At 37.0% G+C, this 22,990-nt stretch overlaps 1 protein-coding gene and 1 long non-coding RNA gene across 3 annotated transcripts in view; one reads left to right on the top strand and one right to left on the bottom strand.

Moving 5' to 3' along the window:
• Nucleotides 1-416: 416 nt before the first annotated feature.
• LOC113473895 overlaps nt 417-22,990 on the bottom strand; it is a 51,855-nt gene continuing 29,281 nt past the window's right edge. Inside the window, exon 5 of the long non-coding RNA XR_003395694.1 lies at nt 417-538. This is a non-coding gene — a long non-coding RNA (uncharacterized LOC113473895). The remainder of the gene's footprint in view (nt 539-22,990) is intronic.
• Nucleotides 8,776-22,990, top strand: part of LOC103524259 (atrial natriuretic peptide-converting enzyme) — a 42,117-nt gene continuing 27,902 nt past the window's right edge. For both annotated transcript variants that reach the window (XM_026833363.1, XM_026833365.1), the window contains exon 1: nt 8,776-8,828. The gene's annotated coding sequence lies outside the window, so the exon portion shown is untranslated. The remainder of the gene's footprint in view (nt 8,829-22,990) is intronic.

The following is a 22,990-nucleotide window of genomic DNA, read 5'->3' as shown; positions in this document are numbered from 1 at the left end:
AAAGGAACGATAGAGCGACGGAGGGAAAGACGAATAAGGAGAGAGAGGAAGAGAAAAAGGGGAAATACACAAATTGTGTAGGCGTACAGACAGCGTAACGTACGAACATAGTAAAACTCTTCTCCTCTTCCTTCCTCCCACGCTTTTGACTCCATTTTCTCTTCTCCCACTCGTCTATCATTGTGTAGGTATTTATTTTTAATCCTTCCTGGTGCATTGTTTTCAAGGTAGGCCTTTTCATTACTATAATGGGGTTAAAAGTGGGCTTTTTAGGTGGGAGATATGCATGCTTGTCTGCGAGTGCATACTCGTTTTAATCTAAAAGTAGGTCAACCGTACGGACCTCTGTTTTTTAAAACGGCCTCACCTTTTGGGTACTAGAAAAGTAGGTGTTACCGAAATGACCAACATGCGTACCTATGGTTGAATAGGTATGCGGATACTGCAGATAGGTATAGGGCTGAGAGTAGATAATATGTAATTCCCCATTCTTCTTCCCGTGATTTCCTCCTTCCTAGGCGCCTTAGAGATTCGAAACCTGAGAACAGAAAGAACATATATATTGTCAGTTATCAGTCCACCACAACCTCCAGGTTCCATTAATCCTACGACTATGTAGTACGTACCATAGGTAACTAAGTAACTTATCAAATTCAATGAACTGTGGGCCGAGGAAAATTAAAATCACGTTATCCTATTAGGTACTTATAAGTTATTCTGACAAATCCACATTATTCTCAATTCTAGCTACCGTCGACAATGTCAATATAGGACTGAAAATCCCCGGTATCTCTTTATACAACAGTACTTTGGTAATTTCAAATGTAATTGTATGGAGATTCTGAAAATCCTTCGTAAACTAGATATATATTATAAAGCAAAAAGAAAAAAGTCCAAGGATTTTCCGCCAAAGTTCAGAAAACGGAAAATTTCAATATCGACATATTACTTTTACAGCAAACTTTTTCTCTCCCCTTGAAATTTTCTTTCGTCCTTGTACATAATCTATTTTATGCATTCAGTATCTATTACCTACCTATGCCTACAGCAAACTTTTTCTCTCCCCTTGAAATTTTCTTTCGTCCTTGTACATAATCTATTTTATGCATTCAGTATCTATTACCTACCTATAGGAATAAAACTGCTGAATGTAAAGGAATATGCACCCATATACAACGAACGTGTTACGAGCTAAATAAGTCCTTCTATGGGAACAGACAGACAGACAGACAATAGTCTGTCCACTATACCCTTTTTTTTATTATTATTATCGTAATAATAAAGGAAGTACGGACTAAAGAGGGTCGAAATTTGATTTTTTTTTTCTTCAAAATTTGTACGTCCTACCAGTTTTTACTGAACGAAATCCCCACACAAACTCGACAACCCTGAATATCGTACGCTCGTGTTTGCTAGGAAAAGTAAAGCCCCCCGTTCTCCTTTTTTTTTGTGTTCCACTAATCTTTACTTTTTTAATCTATTTTGGATTATCCTTACATGGGTATTGTACTTTGGAATTTGAAAGCTTTTTTGCACAGGAGATATGCATTATCATGAAAAAGTTCAAGTTTTTAATAATGCCCGTATGTAACATTTCATCGCTGAACCATCAATGATTTTATATTTTTTTTCTTTGCCCTCCTACCCTCCATATACCACTTCACAGGCACCACATCTCTCAACATTATCCGTTTTATTCTGTGCGAAATGCTGAAAAAGGGGGGTGAGTTTTTTTACGGGGGAAGAAGAGGAGAAACCCTCCTACCCTCCATATACCACTTCACAGGCACCACATCTCTCAACATTATCCGTTTTATTCTGTGCGAAATGCTGAAAAAGGGGGGGTGAGTTTTTTTACGGGGGAAGAAGAGGAGAAGGGAAATTGAAAGGGAGGAGACATTTTGGGTGTGGGGTATAAGAGGTATGGGACGTGAGGAGAGGGAATTTTCCTCCGGGAATGCAGGTAGGGCAGCAGGGTTCAAGGACATTTTTGCTATTTGAAAATGCTACAATATCAGTTGTGTGCTTTACAACTCTTTTCTCCTCTCCAGGTCTTTTCCACTTTTCTCTCCTCTTTTTCTATATTCCTTATCGTCTCACCCATCCTAAAAGTTCTACTCCCCCTTTTTCTCCCCAAAAATTTCGTTTCCTCTACCTCCCCTCCACTTTTTCAATTTCTCCCTATCAAAATTTTGGGCTCTTATTATATCCCTCTCTACCCTTTTCTCCTTTTTCTGTTTGCTTCGTTCTCTTTCTTCTTCTTTGCTCGCGTATTTTGCTTCCTTTTTTTATGTTTATTATTTCAACTTGTCAAACTGTGCTATGAAATTCCCGAAATGTTTATCCTCCTTCTTTTCTTTTCCTCTTTTCAACTTTAGTCATTCCGCCGAGATTGTTTATTATTTTATCCTTCTACCTTGCTTGAACATATATTTTATAATTATTATACAACAATTATTATCATTTTAAACTGAAATTATTATGAACACCACTGAAATTTTGGCTCCCGAGATTTTTTCTCATTGTATAAAGAGGAAAAATCTCACGTAGAAAATTATCTTTTTCATATTTTCCTCATTCTTTGTATCTTTTTTTGAGGAAAAATCTACAATTGTTAGCACACTTTGAAAGAGTACAATGTTTAGATTCTACAAAAGGAGGTAGTGTGGAAAATCACACAATCAGGGCTCATTCAATCATGATGTCACATCTTTATGGGCTACTCACTTGGTGAAGAAATTTTTTCACCACGAAGAGGCCGCACAGGCAGGATTAACAAGGTATATTCTATTCTATTTTTGGGGGGATTTTAATGATGAAATGCATAGGTAACACAACTCCCCTAGGTAGACATTTATTTAATTAAAAGCTTTATTGTATTAACGCCGTAGGCCTGTCAGCTAACACGTGTTGCATTTAGTGTCACGAGCCATTATATTACTCTGGATGCCTATCTATTTTATATGTAAAACTATTTACTGAGTCTTTCTTTTCAAACGGAAGGGCATAGGTACTTGAACTGAAGAAAAAATTATAATCAAGAATAAAATAATAATTTATTTTATTTATAGTAAGCTTTAAAGTTTATTTATTTATTTTTTTTTTCATAATATAGGCAATGAAGTCCTGAGAAGGACTATTTTGAGTGTTGAAGCTCTGAGTAGGCTTTTTAGGGTGGAGCCCTGAAATGGGCTATTTAAGTTGAATGCCATATTTTATGATAAAATCAGTTACGAGGTTTCGTTTGAAAGGCTCTAAACTCTAATGGGCGAATTTCTTCTGTGATGAACTTTTTTTTCTTTCAAATTTTATCAAAATTGGACGGAAAAATAGAAAAACTATATTAAAAAACAGCAAGTTAAAACCTAGAACTCCATTAGTGCGAGTAGATCGTAACCATTAATTAACTAAACCTCGAAACCCTTTACTTACTTGTTACGGAACCCCGTTTCTCTAAGTGGGTTCTAATTCAAAGAAAATCGTCTTGAGTTTTTTTTTTATCGATTTTTTCGGGATCAATCTACTCTGGTCACCGTAATCGATTCTTAAAAAAACGTACAAGAGAGAGGGGGGAGAGAAAGAAAGAAAGAGAGAGAGAGAGAGAGAGAGAGAGAGAGAGAGAGAGAGAGAGACGAAGGGAGAAAGAGATATTTTTCACGTCCCGCCCGTGGCGGATTTCATCCTGATGTTCGTTCTCGGAACGGTTGGCTTTTTCCTATCCTGTCTTCCTTCTTTCTTCGATTTCAGAACGATAAGACCTTAGCAGTTACAGTTCCCTCTATCAAACCTCTTAAAAAAAGGAAAAAAAAAGTCCATCGCTCACGGGTTGAGTATTCCTGCAATAAAGCGGCTATTAGAATAGATTGCGACACGTGTGTCAACTCCGTAACAAATTACATTTTGAACACTTAATGTAGACAGGAGGATAGAAAGCATCGCATCCCAATTGCACTAAAAAAAAAAAAAAAAAAAAAAAAAATCAAGTTAAGCTTTGGTCATATTCCCAGCACAAAGTCGAAAATCATTAATGACCATCCCCGCTGATGCTATGAATTCTGGAAAAACGTAGTATTCGAAAAAAATTCTTAGTTCTAAGTTTGTAGTATGTAAAGACAGTAGTTCAACTAGGTAGGTACATACGTTTATAATAGTTAGTAGAACAACGTGATAATGGTGCGAGCATTATTGTAGCATTACAAGAGGAGAAAAAAGTTCAATATTCCATTTTATTTAAAATCGGTATAGATATGGAATTATACATAGATATCTATAATTCCTATAAATATAAAAAAATAACGAAATCTGTTACATTATTTCAATACGGTTCTGATTTGACTGTTACATTCCTATAAATATAAAAAATAACGAAATCTGTTACATTATTTCAATACGGTTCTGATTTGACTGTTACATTATTTTAATATGGTTCTGATTTGACTGTTACATTTTAATACGGTTCTGATTTGACTGTTACATTTTAATACGGTTCTGATTTGACTGTTACATTTTAATACGGTTCTGATTTGACTATTACATTATTTTAATACGGTTCTGATTTGACTGTTACATTATATTAATACGGTTCTGATTTAGGTACCTATAATTCCTATAAATATAAAAAAATCGATTACAATCGAATATTATGTAACGGTTACCAGGAATGAAATAACAATATTACTTAATTTTATTGATTTTACATTAGCAATGGGGCTTTCTAGATTTCCTGCATTCATGTATTTTCAACGCATAGAAAATAGGAGGGAATTATTATAATTTCCTATCATTAGTTTTTCCAACTGTGCGCTTCTATTTCGGGGTACACTCAGCCTAGGAAGGACAATTAATTGAGTAGCTACTTCTTAGAAGGTAGTAGAGACTAATGGTGGTATTATAAGGTTAAAACAAGCTGGACCCGTCCCTCCGAGAATTTTTTAGCCCCTAGTTTATTCGATCGTGGTTAGAGAAAATCAGTACCTAGCTACCTACCTAATTTGTTTAATATTCAGTTTATTATTATTCTTGATTTGATTTTTTGATTTTACTATCATGTAATGATTTAAAATCAAGACTAGAGCCCGTTCCCCCTTTATTCCTTTTTTTTGCGTTATGGTTCTCTGGACAAAATCGCATCCCCCCCTACCTTGGCGGACTTTGGGGTGAAGGATAGGAGAGGTGACGACGCTTCAAAATTCAAGTCACGTGATTCCGTTGTGTTCCGAGTAAGAGAATAATATTACTCTCGAAAGTTGGCCTCATTATTCAATGTTCCCCTTCCTTGCCCCAACTCTTTCTGGTCGCCAACCTCAGCCCTTCCCGTACGTGAAAACCCTGGAGCCCCCCCCTCCATCCATCCCTATTGGAGACCCCCCTCTTCGGAAAAATAGTGGATAAGTCAAAACACAATTTTTACTATTTTTTCACTCCTGTCCTGCTACACCTGAGCTGTAGTTGCTTTTTTTCAATATTTTGGCCAGCGATTATGAACACACGTTCCCATGGCGTAGTGGTCACTGCCTTGGACGCGGGAGACCCGGGTTCGATTCCCGGCGGGGTAAAAATCTGTATAATAACACAAAGAAACGGCATTTATTTTATTTCTATTTTACTCCTGTCCTCTTACACCGGGTTGTCTTTTCTCTATTTCAATCTTTTGGCCGGGGATTACGAACACACGCGCTTGATAGTAATTAGCAAATACTAAATATCTATTGGCACTGTCAAGCGTGCGAACGCTTGACACACTTCAATTCATCATAACCTATCATGTGTATGTGTAATGTGTATTTTCACCACTCGCATCGCTGTGAAAACGGCATGTTTCAAGCATATCTAGAAGTGGGTTCAAATTAGTATGAGTGAGTGAGCCAGTCAGTCGGTTTCACAAGAGGCTATTATGGATGTTCATAAATTGCAAATTCTCGAGAGTAAGTAAGTAGAGTAGACCTCTCTTCGTTTTGTTAGTCAATTTCTGCCAACTTTTCCCTTTTCCTCCCAAGGAAAGACAGAGGATATTAAATATTCCACCCTGGGTGCATAGATCGCAGTGCTAGTGGGAAAGTGACGCAAGTCGAAAAAAAAACTTGATTATTCAGGCGACAAGACCGGGCCGGATTTTATCCCGTTCGTTCTCAGAACGGCTGGCTTTCTCCTATCCTGTCTTCCTTCTCTCTTCAATTTTGGGACGATAAAACCCTAGCAGTTACAGTTCCCTCAATCGAACTTTTTTTTATTTCCAACTTTTGAAAATTTTCAAATGTTTTTTGGAGTTTCATTAAAGAAAACCGACACAAAACAAAATAGCCACCTTCAAAACAACTGATCTGCTGCACTTGAACGAAGTGATTCACTCTTCAATACGCATGCGTCGCTAAACTTCCAAAGCGGAAAAACAACACAATAGTAGTGAAAAAACAAAGCTATTTTGATGCGGTTTTGTCAGTCGACCCGGGCACAAATGCCGACGCTGGGAAAATGGGGTTTCGAAGATATTGAGTTGTGACATTTTTCCCTTTATTATTTACTTCCAACTTCTGAAAATTTTCAAATGTTTTTTGGAATTTCATTAATGTAAACCGACACAAAACAAAATATTCACCTTCAGAACAACTGGTCTGCTGCACTTGAACGAAGTGATTCACTCTTCAATCTGCAATACGCATGCGTCGCTAAACTTCCAAAGCGGAAAAACAACACAATAGTAGTGAAAGAACAAAGCTATTTTGATGCGGTTTTGTCAGTCGACCCGGGCACAAATGTCGACCCTGGGAAAATGGGGTTTCAAAGATATTGAGATGTGACACTTTTCCCTTAGCATTGTGACCCATCCATGTAGTACTACGGAGGAAATGAAAACGATCTAATTTCATTATTTCACACACGAGAGACATTGCAGAATGGCGAGAGAAGACGAAGGATGTGGAAAAATGAGAGACGGTAGAAAATGGGAGAGAAAAGTCGAAAGAAACGATCGAGAAAAGGACGAGGAAAAAAAAAAAAAAAAAAAAAAAAAAAAAAAAACAAGAGCTTTGAAGCGAGAAAAATACCTTTCGAAAGAAATTTGAACTTGTTTTCCCACGTGGATTTCTTTTCATAACCATAAGAGTCTTTTATAAATATGGTACTTGTACATGATAGGTACGTCTTAGAGGGGGAAGCTTTTTTTTTTACAAGGTTTACACATAAAAACACTTTTTATGAATTCAATGAATTGCAGCGAGTTCGGGGAATAAATGAAAGCGAAAAAAGTTCACGCGTGCATGTACTCAGGCTACTTTTATAACGAAATTGGTTATTATCATTATTATTATTTGTATTATTAAAATCATCATCATTAGTATTATTATGTTATTTATTTTCGCATTCGTACAATATTATAATCATGGTACGGGCACTTATCGAACAAACCATGCTCCTAAATCTTGGTAGGTTTGAAAAACATATGACTTTAGCATAAACTCTTGACGACGAGTTTTGATTTTTCCTTCCAAGGTTCCTAGAGAAAAAGCAACCCTAAGGAGCTTAAGTTTGTTATAGGTCAGTCAAAATCTCCATTTATTTTAAGTCCCTACCCTATTCCTTAAAGATGAAACTTTTATCAAATCTGAATTGAAAAATCATTATTTGGTCATTCTAGGTCATCCCATACCCTTAATGTTCTTTATTCTCATGACGTTATAGTTACCAAGTCACCAGCAATAAAACTTGAATTCCTAACCCCACAACAATTCACCTAAATGATATTTGAAGGAGAAAAAAAAGAGAATAAAGAAAGAAAAAATGCTAATTTTTGAACATTACTGCAAAATATTTGAGCAGAAAGAAGAGAGCCAGATATAATAAAATGAAAAAAAGGAGCACAAGCATAGCACAGGTTGCGAGTACTTTCAAATCACCCATCTGTTGCCGAAGGTTGCAATGTAAAATACAAAAACTGGGGACAGGGCTGGCATTTTCCCGGGACATTTGGGATGATGATGCCACCACCGCACCGGCCCATAGCACGCGGTTTCGTTATTATTATTATTTGTATCATTTTTCAAAGTTAAGAAGATGGATTTTTTCTTCTTTTTAGGTTACGAATCATTGTTAGAGAGCGCGGAGAACTATTTTTCATTTATTAACATTGGTATTTTATTTAATTTAATAATACTCCAAGATTAATTATGTAGGTGTTTATTTTCACTGCAAGACATTTTAATGTATTAGCAAAGTAAAAGATTTGAAAATTTGTTAACCTGTAGGTAACCTACCTAAAACATGCTAGCATTATTTTGTTAGAGGAATATGTCACCCCTGTAACATATAGATTCCCCACCTCCAAGTTATGGATTCCCTAGGATATGCATGCCAGCCCTGGGCTTCAGAGTATTACAGACCCCAGACAATCTAAGGTCAGTAGTACCACACAAAAGTTTAGGTAGGAAGCTGAAGTATACAAACGAGGAGGTTGAAGCTATGGGGAGGAGTGAAAATGTTCAAATTCTTCCCTTTTTTACGTCGTGTTAAAATACGCTCGCAGAGCGTCGTGGCCCGCTGTGACAGTTTTTTCGAACCTTTTTTTCTATCTTCGTTTTCTTTTACGGATCTGCGCAGTTCAGTCTCCCCGGGCTAAGTACAAAAAAGTCTCTTTTTCAAACAAGTTGACGCTTTCTATCTATCGGGGATACATTTTTTTTGTTATTATTTACTTAATTTTTTCGATCGGCAATTTTTTTTTCTTTTTTTTTTCTGAAAAATTATCTTTTTAAATTTTTATACATGAAAAAAGTGTAAAATGTACCTAGAGTTTGTTCATAATTTTTCATTATTTTTACCCAGCAAATACACAGGTAACCCCATTTTATTAAATATTTTTGAGCTTTTTATAATTGAATAGAGAATAAAATATAGGAAAATAAATTTACGTAGTTGGATATTTTTCGCTGGGTATAAGTATTTTTAGAGAAAAATAATTGTCGATATTATTGAATTTTGCCTCTCTTTTTTACACTCGAAATATCAAAGGTTTTGTTTCACAGAGGCAACGAGCCTGAGCAACTTTAGTGAATTTTCATTCCATTTTAAAATTCACTTTTCGTAAATCTTTTTAGTCCTGGTGAAAATGGGGCATGGGATTTAAAGAAGACCTAATTTGAAAAATGATGTCGTAGACAAAGGCACATGTATCACGCGTGGTGATGTATTGTAGGACGCTCGGGAAAGCTCGGGGTAGAAAAATGACATTACGATTGTCTGGAAGGTACACAATAGCTAGTTTATTAAACGTTGGAGGATTAGATAATGTTTCATGTGGCCCTGGGTTTTGTGTGGGGCTCTTCATATACTCCCCAAGTCCCCCGTTAAAGTGAACTAAGCAGTTCACATTCGACTGCTCAGCATTGGAAGCATGGGTACCGATTTGTGTGTTTCAAGCGGGAAAGCGGGTAAAAAAGTTAGGTTGAAAATCACCACCCTGATAAGCAATCTTTAGTTGTTTTATGCAGGAGGTATAAACGGTTGGTTTGCGAACTCTGAAGAGATTAATAGAAGCGAAGGCGTTGAAACATTTTGGTAGTTTTTTTTTTTAAAAGTCTCTTTGTTGGTTGGGTTATTTAAATTTTCGTGTTAGTAACTTCTTTTTTTTCGATGAGGCACTTTAACACTTATGATAGTAAGGTCGTTAGCTTCCTTTTGCAGTTGGAAAAAGCGTTACATTCATGCAGATAAGATCAACTGAATGAAGCAAAGAAGTAGATATGCAAGAATGTTGGTTATTGTTTCAGCATTAGCAACACAATTTTGAATTTTCACCTACAAAACGGACCAAGTCATTATTAAAGGTAATTGGGGTTAGAGAATGAACAAAAATCTGGACCCAAACCCAAAACTCTTGTTTCAAAATTAACGAACTTGAGAAGATGTCTAAAAGATAAAAATATTCACATTACAAAAGCTGTCCAAAAGATTTAGAATAATTATTATCAAACGTAAAAAAAAAGATTTTAAAAAAGCTATTCAAAAGATTGATATGCTAACTCACAATTCCAAAACCAAAAGGGCAGTGCTTATCACAAAGTTCACCAAACTCAAAATCCATGACCGGAGTGTGCCGTGATTAAAAACAAAACAACCAATGAAAACATATCTGATTAAACATTAAACCTAATTAACAGTGTTAGGTAGGTACCTCAAAACATTTAAAAATATTGTATGAATAGGTAGGTACCTACTTATGTTGCAAAAATTAATTACATACAGGGTGTTTTTTAGCCGTTCCGAGAACGAACATTATCCCATCAGGATAAAATCCGCCCCGGGCGGGAATCGAACCCGCGGCCTAGCGCTTACAAGGCAGTTGCGCTACCAACTAAGCTAACTAGACTGGCAGTATTAGGGAAATCCTCGTTTCATCCCAATATCCCTTTAATTCCAATATCCCAGCATAAGTGCCTCATTTTGCAAACGATTTCCATCTTTCAAAAATCTTTTCACACTGGTAACGCTACTGTTCGCTAATCGATTAAAGTAGCTACTCAATTGATGTCCTCACGAGGCTAACATCCTGAACTCCAAGCATAGATCCACAAAAACTTCGACCCCTCTGGATAACGAACCGAGACGTAATGTGTGCAAGCTTAGTGTGATACTCCCTAGGCCACGGAGGCTACTCCCCTTCATAAAATAATTTTTAGAGGAATCCCCCTTTTTAGTCCGTCCTTCCTTTATTATTACAATAGTAATAAAAAGGTATAAGGGACGGACTATTGTATTCGCCTCGGTGTCGTCTGTCTGTCGGTCTGTCCCCATAGAAGGACTTATCCAAACCTAGTCGACCTGTATATCAAATTAAAGGTCTTTTTACCAGGAACACGAAAATGATGGTGCAAATTTTGTCCAGAAAACCATAAAGCCAAAAAACCAAAAAAAAAAGTTTTTGGGGGATTTTTTTCACATTTTCTCACACAAATGAGCTCTGATCTCGAAATTTGTCGCGACGACCTATGAACTCAAAGCGAGAAAGTTTTAGATAACACTTCAGCCGATCATTTAAGACCGGTTTTAGCGTTACCTATGTTAAGCTACGCCGAGAAAGGCCAATAAATGGATGGGTGACATTATATTGGGAATAAAGGGAGAACGGGCTCCAGTCTTGATTTTAAATCATTACATGAAAGTAAAATAAAAAAATCAAGATCAAGAATGAGTAATAAACTGAATATTAAACAAATTAGGTAGGTACACTACTACATAGGTATTATCTTCAACCACGATCGAAAAACTACGGCTAAAAAATTCCCGCGAGGGACGGACCCAGCATTGTTTGTCAGACAGTTCGCCGTGTGCAGACAGTACAATACCTAGTAGGCATTGAGCCTCAGGAAGGCGCTGTTCTACTTGACCGCCCCGATCAGCCTATGACACGTTTGTGAAGAAGAAATTGCATGATACGACGGTCTGTAATCCGTCATGGAATCTTACCCGGAACAAACTTATACAAGGCGAGCGCAATGTGACCACTACGCTATGGGCCGAGCGAACGATGTCATCAGTTTTGTTGACCTTTAATAGCTAAGAAAAAGCATCCCAAATCTCATGGCAACACTAGAGTTTCCGCGGGCACACAGTTTGAGAAGCACTGCTCTAAGGCTAAAACAAATTGGGGCGGAGAGCATGGCGCATAAGAGCATCGAGTGCGTAACGGAAGCGAACCAACTTCAACAGTATAGAAGAGCAAAATGATTCATACTCTTGGTCCAGCTCTGTTTGAGTTGAAGGTCCCAAAAGCCTAGCTAGCCTTGGTTACCCCGCTTCTTGTAAGCGTTAGGTGGGCTCTTAAATTCCCACTTCAAGACGAGGTTTATCCTAAACAGGTTCGTTCTCAGAACGCCTGGCTTTCCTACTAATCCTGTCCTTCTTCTTTTTTTTTTCTTTTTTTTTTTTTAGAGTTTGACAGAGGGAACTGTAACTGCTATGGGTCTTATCCGTCCCGAAATCGAAAGAAGAGAAGAAGACCAGGATAGGAGAAAAGCCAGGCCGTTCCGAGAACGAACATTACCCAGCAGGTAAAATCCCGCCCCGGGCGGGAATCGAACCCGCGGCCTAGCGCTTACAAGGCAGACGCACTACCAACCAAGCTAACTAGGCTGGCTAATCCTGTCTTCTTTCTTCTTTCTATTTCGGGACACTAGTTAACAGTTCCCTCTCTCAAACCTCTTGGAAAAAGGTGTCTGAGAAATGGACAATAAACACTTGACTCTTAGTGCGTGGCGACCATATAGATAGAGCATGGACCCTCGCTGAAACCAAGACCATCGCAGAAAAAACACTCAACTCAATTTCTTGATTTCCTGTGGGGGTCAGTACTATGGTCAAGGCTCCGTTGAGGACGTTTCTATTCATTAGCACGGTGTGTTTATTTTCTCTTGGGTCGGTACTAGGCGAGGGTAGACGGTCTCCGTTGTAGAAGCTTAACCCATCCTTTAGGGCTGTCTAGCCCCTACACCTAAGCCTCACATTGGGCTTTTTGTGTGTGGGGTTAAGCTGACAAACTGGTCTCCGTTGTGAACGCCTACTTATAGAGGAAGCAAGAAAAAATTAGCATTCCTTTTGACGGTAAGGGTGAATATGAATGGCACATGTAGGTTTAGGCGATAGGGAACCTTCTCAACCTTCATGTCAAGTGAATATAAGGTTTCAGAGATAGGAAGCTCTATTTAAATAAATACATATATGAATACCTCCTTATCTAAATTCACCATAGGAGAACCACACATTAAGGAATTAATGGTTTGGTTTTTCATTTATAAGAATGCCCTCACACGACATGATTGCTAACCGCTTAGTCGATATATATCTGAAAACCGCCGAAAAACGGTCGACAACCGCCAAAAAGCGGTCAAAATACCACCAACCGCAGCACCTATCTCAATCAAAGTTTTTTGGGTCCTTATTATCACATTTTTGAACTACATACCAAATTTCAAGTCTCTAGCTCGTACAGTTCCCGAGATATTATTGAATTACACCGAAAACCGCAAAAAGCGGTAAAATTCCGCCAACCGTTGCACCGATCTTAACCAAAAGTTTCGTGTCGCATTGACGGTAAGGGTGAATATGAATGGCACATGTAGGTTTAGGCGATAGGGAACCTTCTCAACCTTCATGTCAAGTGAATATAAGGTTTCAAAGATAGGAAGCTCTATTTAAATAAATACATATATGAATACCTCCTTATCTAAATGCACTATAGGAGAACCACACATTAAGGAATTAATGGTTTTTCATTTATAAGAATGTCCTCACACGCACAATACACTTAATAGAGTTGAATCGACCAGTCTAGTTAGCTTGGTTTGTGAGAGGAAGAATGTGAGACATGAAGCAAACAAGGAGATAGGATAGATGGTAAAGAGGAAACAGCAGAAAAAGAACTAAAAGGGGAAAGAGACGGAGAGACGAAGCCTGCCTGCTATATGTGTGTGAAAACTTTAAGAGAAAAGAGAAAGGAAAAGAACAACTAAGTAAATAAATATTATAAAAGAGCTCAAGAGCTTACAACTTTCTGACAGATAGTTGTAAGAAGCAAAAAATAAAGGATTTCTTTGAAAAAGATTCCCATTGTAAGTAAATACAGGCTGCAAGGCATCTTTCAAGAACGTCAAAACTTATGATCTCAAATTGAGAACGGGATTTCTTGTAGTACTTCCTACTTATTCTGGATTTCTTTGAAAAAGATTCCCATTGTAAGTAAATACAGGCTGCAAGGCATCTTTCAAGAACGTCAAAACTTATGATCTCAAATTGAAAACGGGATTTCTTGTAGTACTTCCTACTTATTCCAATCGAATTGATATTGAAATAAGTAACTTAGCGATAGCAAGTATGAAATAATATGATATGGAAATATGTTCTGAAATACAAAGAGATGCCAGTAGTTACAAGTTTTAATAAGATTAATTAGTGATACCCTTTCAGTATTAGTCCTACCTATCAATATCATGGTACTTGAACCAATTTATACCTATAATAAATATGGAATAGGTACTAATATACTTACCGACAATTAATTACATAATATGATGTAGGTAAATAATTACCTGCTTGATAATGTCAGGACTCGAAGATTACTCCACATACTCGCGCATATGCAATATGCATAATCACATATTATGTTCTGTAGGTATATCAAATTTGTTTTGATATTAAAAGAATGTTTGAAGTATCTACTTGGTTTTGCTATGAAAAGACTTTCCATGCTCATGTCCTGGTTCAACAGTATTAGTCCTACCTATCAATATCATGGTACTTGAACCAATTTATACCTATAATAAATATGGAATAGGTACTAATATACTTACCGACCATTAATTACATAATATGATGTAGGTAGATAATTACCTGCTTGATAATGAACTGTCAGAACTTGAAGATTACGCCACATACTCGCGCATATGCAATATGCATAATCACATATTATGTTCTGTAGGTATCAAATTTGTTTTGATATTAAAAGAATGTTTGAAGTGTCTACTTGGTTTTGCTATGAAAAGACTTTCCATGCTCATGTCCTGGTTAAATAAATAATCCTCAGATTGTACAGCATATTGAAGAGTTAAGCAATGTTGATAGGAAGAAGTCATTTTAGAATACCAGTCGCCTCACACATACTTGTGTACGTGGTATAATAATACCAAGCGACTGCCTGAAGGAAAATAAATAATTCAACCATTACAATATTCTCAGCTACGATAAACAAACGGCATATTGAAGAGTTAAGCAATGTTGATAGGAAGAAGTCATTTTAGAATACCAGTCGCCTCACACATACTTGTGTACGTGGTATAATATAATACCAAGCGACTGCCTGAAGGAAAATAAATAATTCAACCATTACAATATTCTCAGCTACGATAAACAAACAAAACTTTCGGAGGAATGATTATTATTATTCTCCTAAGTGAAAATTTCACAAAATTTTATTTCCAAAACTTTACCGATAAATAAATTTCAAGCGGAATTCTTTTTATTCTGTAGATAATTTTAATCAAATTTATTTTCTCTGCTGAGGGATTCATTTTTTTATCCCGGGCATTTTTCAAAAGGTCCCATATTATTTCACCTTCCTACCATAGCATACCATCGTACAAACGTGCTTTTTCTCCTCCTCTCCGTTACACCATACATACCTAACTTGATTTTACCATTTTACATTCTAATAACCCTTTATGCTTGTATTTAATTTATGGTAAATAAATTAATTAAAGGTATGTCTAATTTCTCAACATACCTGCATTGACAACTATGTACATTCAACACATTTCAAATCATTTTGGTCACATATAGAAATGCATGAAATGTCGTCACTTTTCAATCTCTTCAAGCAATATTACTTGAAGACTTCAAGTAATACTCACATAGCGAACTCTCTATTGTTGTATCATTACTTTAATCTCTCTACTCACTCGAGGAAAAAGCATATCCTCGGAAAATCCGCGTTCGAATGCATTGGGTATTTTTTTTTTTTTTTTTTTTTTTTTTTAGTTTGAGTAACAACCCAGCTCATCGTAGATGAACATGAGTGATCCATTGGTAACCTTGGTAGGTATAGGTACATCCTTATTGTAAAGCAGCAGAATTTAATGCCGAAATGGTTATTCATCCTGCTCATAGAAGTGAACGTGTTAAAATAAGGAAAGAGGGCATACTTCAACTTTCTTCTAAGGAGTTACAGAGATAGAAGTGGATACTGTATATGTGTACAGTCACTACTCTTTAGCAGTGATTCCCAAATTGGGATCCGCGACCCCCCGAGGGGGCCTTGAAGAACTTTAAGATCCCCGGGAAGAGCACATATACAATACAATATTAAAGGGACCGCAGAGTTTTTACAATCTGTGGAGCTGAAACTTTGGATTTAGGCTCTAGGGACCTCAAAACGTGTTGTGGCACTAAAATCTGACCATCGAAATTTTGACCCGATTACATTACTTTCCTTCCTATAGGATAAGGAAAGTAAAAAAGGGGCCACGAAGTTAAAAGTAAAAAAGATTGGGAATCGCTGCTCTACAGTGTAGTGTAGACTGCAGAGTGTATGTAGAGTAAAGAGTTCAAGATTCTGTAGAGTACTGTAGAACAGCGATTCTCAACCGGGGGTACGAGCGAAACCGTCCGGGGGTACGCGGAAAAAAAAATGTCCAAAAGGTACTAAATTTTGACCTCAAGGTGGGTACTGAATTTTTTTCAAAAAATACTAAGTGTGTTTAGAACTCATAAATGCAGTTTTCTTTGTGTTATTATGTCACAACTTTGGTGCTCACTGCAGCATTGTAGGATTTTCCCAATATCTCAATAATCCTAATATCCAATGTTTACCTACCATGCTGGCACCGGTCGCTATGCGCATTTACGAGTATATGTCATAGCTACTCATTTTCCTCACGAGCCTGAGTGAGCCCCACAACAGCCAGTCACGGAATGAATCATTTGCATGATACAAATTTCATGACCCCGCCGGGAATCGAACCCGGGCCTCCCGCGTGCAAGGCGAGCGCAGTGACCATTATGCCATGGGAGCTGACTAAGCTATCACAGTATTGATACTATCAAGGCTCGAGCTGTACCTAATACCCAGATCATACGGGATTGTACTCAATCCTGAGTTAATCCCATTAGCTCAACAGTTCGGATAAAGCATTTAAATGAAGAAGATGTTGTCTTCATAAGTGGGAAAGTAGGTAGATACGTACCTCACGTACCTGTCTTTTTGCTCCAATATAAAGACTGACCAAAGTGTCAATAATATTTCAAAGTTACGTTAAAGGTTTGTACGCGTAGCGTAAAAAAAAAAAAATAATAATAATAAAATTTAATCTTGAGAATTTTCTTCCTGTACTCTTGTTACTTTTTTCCGGTCTTTTCCCCAGATAAATCTCCCTCTTTTGTATATTATTCCTCTCTAAGATGCCTGTTGAAAGAGTTTTCCTAGGTTTTATGATGAGTAGGTAAAATTTATGCCTGGGCATGAGGGCCGTATAAAGGGGGGGGGGGAAGGGCTCGACCTTCATTTTTCCTCTTTACAGTAGGCCAGACTCCTAAAATCCGGAGCATCCACCACCCTCCCCCGTGCTGGGAATTACATAACATTATTTTAGATTTAGACATCTACGCTCTTTTATTTTCCTTTGCTCCCGGCCCAGTCCCGGGCTAATAAAATATTCCTAATCATAATCACTTTCTAATTTCTAAATTAGTATTAAGTCTAATACTAATTATTATTATTACATGAAATAAAATAGAACTTCGATCCACAGTCGTTGAAAAAAATATACTTATACGTACCCACCAACATTTGATTTTCCGGCACTTATAACATTGAAGATGTTACGCTTGACACATCTTTTGAATTTTCCTGTAAGTTTCTTTTCTCTCTCCCCCTACCCCTCTGAGTTGTGCTTTTCATTTTCTGGTTTATTTATTTTTTTCCTCGCAGATGTGTCACGTGATTGTTGGTGTGTCCCTAGAATTTGGAAAAGTTTGCACCGAAGACACAAGGAAATGTCTTTTTAAGTCGGAGGAAGAGTCCACAATCGCCCGCCTCAGGCAGCAAAAATAAACCCTGTTAGTTGTTGAAAAATATTTAGAGAGGTTTGAGAGAGGGAACTGTAACAATGGAGGTTTTATCCCGAAATCGAACACAGAAGGAGGACAGGATAGGAGAAAGCCAGCCGTTTCGGACCGAATTATCTGTTTAGGACTTTAGGATAAAGCTAAAAGCTAGTAGCCTCGGGTGGGAATCAAACGGTGACTCGTTGTTTTACAAAGGCTCTGTTACATCCTATGCATAAAATTATATTGATAGAAACTTTGAAAGAAGGGAGAGTAGCTTGACTGTAATTAATATTATTGTTTTTACTATATTTATCTAATTGTTTAATTAAATTTATTTATTTACCAGACGAAATATTTATTGTCTTCATTACAGGCATACTGGACGCTATTCAAACCCATATCTTTCTACCAAGGACTATCACCCAAGCCCGATATTGTGAAACCACCTCACCTCATGAAGGGTACATTTTAGACAAGGCATTTAATATTTCCCTTTGAAGATTGAGTTCCAGATATTTATATGAAGGTAAGCAAACAAAAGCCTAAAAAAAAGGGTTTATAAGTATGTTAGTTGAAGAAAAAAAAAATGTATTATTCATATGAAAAAGAGGAGAGGGAGTGTAGACTATAGATAGAGAAAGCAAAATCATATAATGATCAAGGTATGAAAGAAAGGAAAATAAAGAGAAAGGAAAGAGGTGATTTGTGCCCGTCGTGGAATATTAGGACTACCTCACTGTTCAACGCATTGATCGAATATTTCCTCGTAAAGTCCAAGTTCCCAGATATATTCGAGTGAGGAAAAATGGTGAAGAAGAAAAGAAGGTAAGCAAACAAAAGCTTTCTGTGTGTACGTAGAGAGTTCGAGGTTGGAAAGAAGGGGGAAAGAGAATGAGGAAAAAAATGGAGGGACGGAGAAAACAAGCTGGGCCCGTCCCTTCGGGAATTTTTAGTTCGTAGTTTATTCGATCGTGGTTAAATCAGTACCTATGTACCGACCTAATTTGTTTAATATTCATTTTATTATTATTATTGATTCGTGGTACATACATACGTACAGACCATGGGCTAAAAATCACTTTGTTGACATCAGGGGATCCCAAAACGGATATTTCCAACCATTTCCCTATTTTGAAAATTTGGACCGATTGCAATATTTTCATTATTAGTATAGCTCGCTATAGTGCTATACTGTAGTAATAGAAAGTAAAAATACCCTATTTCTCCCAACTTTTTTTTGCTCCTTTTTTTTACCTCCAGGATATTATTGTTTCGGCAAAGTGTTCAAGCTCGTACCACTTCTTCTGTATGAAATTTATTGCTTTTCTAACTGAATATAATAATAATAATTAGAAAAACGAGCATTTTTTTTTTTTTCGCCCCTGCATTTGCTCCCTTTCTTATCAAAACCAAACAAAAGTGTATAATTAAAAAAATATTTCCAAACGAGAAAGAGAGAAAAGGGGAAGTCGAGGGAGGAAAAGGGGAAGAGGAGGGAGGAAAAAGAGGCGAAGAGGGAGAAAAAGGGGACGAAGAGGGAGGAAAAGGGGACGAAGAGGGAGGAAAAAGAGACGAAGAGGGAGGAAAAGGGGACGAAGAAGAGGGAGGAAAAAAGTGGAAGAAGAGGGAGGAAAAAGGGAAGAAGAGGGAGAGAAAAGGGACGAAAAGGGAGGGAAAAGAGGAAGAACAAGCTGAGCCCGTCCCTCCGGGAATTTTTTAGCTTGTAGTTTATTCGATCGTGTACCTACCTAATTTGTTTAATATTCAGTTCATTATTATTATTATTGATTTGATTTTTGATTTTACTTTCATGTAAATGATTTAAAATCAAGACTAGAGCCCGTTCTCCCTTTATTCCTTTTAATGTTTCCTAATAACTGCCAATATAATGTTCATAATAACATAAATGCCAATTATACATAATTTATTATTAGACCTACCCTTCCTCTATTTAGGACACTTGGGTATCAAATTCAGCATAAACACTAACACGCTTTAGCCTCAGGGTCAAGAGGAAGGGGTTAATTTTTAGGTAAATCCCCGTAAGGTTAAGCTGCTTAAGGGATGCTTTTAGCTAAATCCCTTTAGAGGTGTTCCTTGCCATTTAAGTGACAATAAAATTGGACTCTTCAACAGCTACCTAAGATGTATTTTTTTCTATGAACGCCTGGTATTTATTAAAAGTATGCAATACGCAATAGAAAAAAGATAAAGTAAGACTGGAATGAGAGGAAGAGAAATGGAAACGAAAGAGAAGAAGGAAGAGGAAACACAGAGAGAAAAGGGGGAAAGTAAAAAAGGAGGCAAGAAAGAGAGAGAGATCGAGAGAGAGAGAGAGATCGAGAGAAAGAGAGAGAGAGAAAGAGAAAGAGAGAAAAATCGAGAGAGAGAGAGAGAGAGAGAAAGAGAGAGAGAGTGAAAACCAAGCAGTATACCTACCTACAGGAGACAGAATATTCAGAATTGAAAAAGTAAAAAAAGAGCAAATATTGTAGAAGAGAGAGGCAGAGATAAGAAAAGACAGAGTAGAAAGGGAGGGAGGGACATTGAAAAAAGAGAAAGGGAGAAAGAGAGTCGAGAGAGAGAGAAAGAGAGAGAGCGAGAGAAAGAGAGAGATCAAAAGAGAGAGAGAGAGAGAGAGAGAGAGAGAGAGAGAGAGAGTGAAAACCAAGCAGTATACCTACGTACAGGAGACAGAATATTCAGAATTGAAAAAGTAATAAAAAAAAGAGCAAATATTATAGAAGAGAGAGGCAGAGATAAGAAAAGACAGAGTAGAAAGGGAGGGAGGGACATTGAAAAAAGAGAAAGGGAGAAGGAGAGAGAGGGAAAATACAAATTGACTGAAGTGTTATCTAAAACTTTCTCGCTTTGAGTTCATAGATCGTCGCGACAAATTTCAAGATCAGAGCTCATTTGTGTGAGAAAATGCGAAAAAAATCCCCCAAAAACAAGTTTTTTTGTTTTTTGGCTTTATGGTTTTCTGAAAAATATTCCCACCACCAATTTCGTGTTCCTGGTAAAAAGACCTTTAATTTGATATATAGGTCGACCAGGTTTGGATAAGTCCTTCCATAGGAACAGACAGACACCGACCGACCGACAGACGACACCGAAGCGAATACAATAGCCCGTCCCTTATACCTTTTTTTTATTACTATCGTAATAAGAAAGGAAGGACGGGCTAAAAATAAATTAAACTCTGAAATTAGTTTAATCAGTTTGGTGTAAAGTTTAAAAATAGGTAGACACCTATCACCTATAAATAAATAAATGAACAGAAATTTAACTAAAGTACAGTACTAAGTTAAGTATCTAACTACTAACTACCTACTTATTACGTGTACATACATCTAAAGGTATACATAGGTAGGTGGTACCCACTACCTACCATAAAAGCTAGATGAAATTATAATTTCCGCTAAGTTATAATAGGTTATACCTGGTAAGACATTACCTACATCCTTCAAAAAGTAATGTACCTACCTACATTTTTTAAAAACTAATTATGATTGAGATTAGGCACAATATTGTTAATCAAAAGTGTACCACCTTAGAATAATTGTACGGTTTCATTAAAGAATGACCTACAGATGAAAATCGAATTTTGAGTAAAACAGCTTCGAAGTTTTTGACTTCCAAATTGCCATTGAAAAGAATTGCGAGGAATTTTACAAAAAACTCTTATAACTTTGTGAATAATTAAGATATCAACATGATTTGATTCTTTTTGGAAGTGATTTTCAACCAAATTTCGTCTTGGAAAATCTGTTTTACTCAAAAAGAGGCCTAAGTAAGACCAGACCCTTCTTTCACCAAAGTCTTCAATCATAACCGGGAACAATAATTACCTTTAATGCTCGCAATTTGAAAAAAAAAAAAAACTCGATTGTACAGAAAACGAAAAAATATTTACAATTACAAAGTTGACTCAAAAACTCAAGTTAGCGGAGTGAGAAGGTTTTGGGAACTTGGAAATTACTCAAATTAGTTCAGGTTAACTTTCCTCGGCTAATGACTGGTTAGGTGGTTATGTAATCACTGGGGCTTAATGTTGAGAACTGAGCGATCAAGGTTCTTGTCGGACCTACAGATGAAAATCGAATTTTGAGTAAAACAGCTTCGAAGTTTTTGACTTCCAAATTGCCATTGAAAAGAATTGCGAGGAATTTCACAAAAACTCTTATAAAGTCTTATAACTTTGTGAATAATTAAGATATCAACACGATTTGATTCTTTTTGGAAGTGATTTTTAACCAAATTTCGTCTTGGAAAATCTGTTTTACTTAAAAAGAGGCCTAAGTAAGGCCAGACCCTTCTTTCACCGAAGTCTTCAATCACAACCGGGAACAATAATTACCTTTAATGCTCGCAATTTGAAAAAACTCGATTGTACGTACAGAAAACGAAAAAATATTTACAATTACAAAGTTGACTCAAAAACTCAAGTTAGCGGAGTGAGGAGGTTTTGGGAACTTGGAAATTACTTAAATTAGTTCAGGTTAACTTTCCTCGGCTAATGACTGGTTATTTGGTTATGTAATCACTGGGGCTTAATGTTGGGAACTGAGCGATCAAGGTTCTTGTCAGTGGTATTTGACGTTATCTAGAAGGTCCGCTGGATAAATTGGTTTAGCCCAGGATTACCCTACTTACCTAATTTGAATAATTATCACTCCCTGGAAATCCATTGTACTTGGAAGAGATAGGTAAGGCCGTCTACATGGGGCTGCTAAAACAATGAACAGGAATTATTTGTGATAAAGCAGAGTCTTTTTCATAGTTTTAGTGGATATCACAGCATTACTAAGGTCGAGTTTTACCACCGTGGATTGTCTCAGGATTGAGTTCAATCCGAGGTTGACCTGGGTATTAAGTATTAGGGATTTTTTTTTAAAGAGTAAAAAAAAAGAAAAAAAAAAAAAAAAAAAAAAACTTGGTGCTGAATCTTCCTTGTCTATTTAATGGCCCGTTCTCACTAGTCGTGAGTTTCATCCGATTTTTTCCCGAATGTCCTGTAGGCAATGCAATTTAAATGAGAGTGTTCCCACTACACACGACACGATTTTTTTTCCCTTTCCGACCGACACAAAATGACCTTGTAGATTGTAGGAAATGTAATTTAAATGGGAGTGCTCCCACTACACACGACACGATTTTTTTTTTCTTTCCGAACGACACAAAATGTCCTTGTAGATTGTAGGAAATTCGGAAAGAAAAAATAGGAGAATAGGAGAAAGCCAGCCGTTCCGAGAACGAGCCTTAGCCTTGTTCCCACGGCGCGTGGCGCGGCGAGAGAGAACCTTAGGTACCTATCTGTTTAAGTTCTTAATGTATGGTGCGATCGGCGAAAACACGTTGAATGCATGATTGCATATGCATAGGTTCACCATGGATCACTAAA

The sequence above is a fragment of the Diaphorina citri genome, unplaced genomic scaffold (assembly GCF_000475195.1).
Source record: "Diaphorina citri unplaced genomic scaffold, Diaci psyllid genome assembly version 1.1 scaffold89, whole genome shotgun sequence".
Lineage (NCBI taxonomy): Eukaryota > Metazoa > Arthropoda > Insecta > Hemiptera > Psyllidae > Diaphorina > Diaphorina citri.
This window is presented reverse-complemented; position numbering and strand designations above follow the sequence as displayed.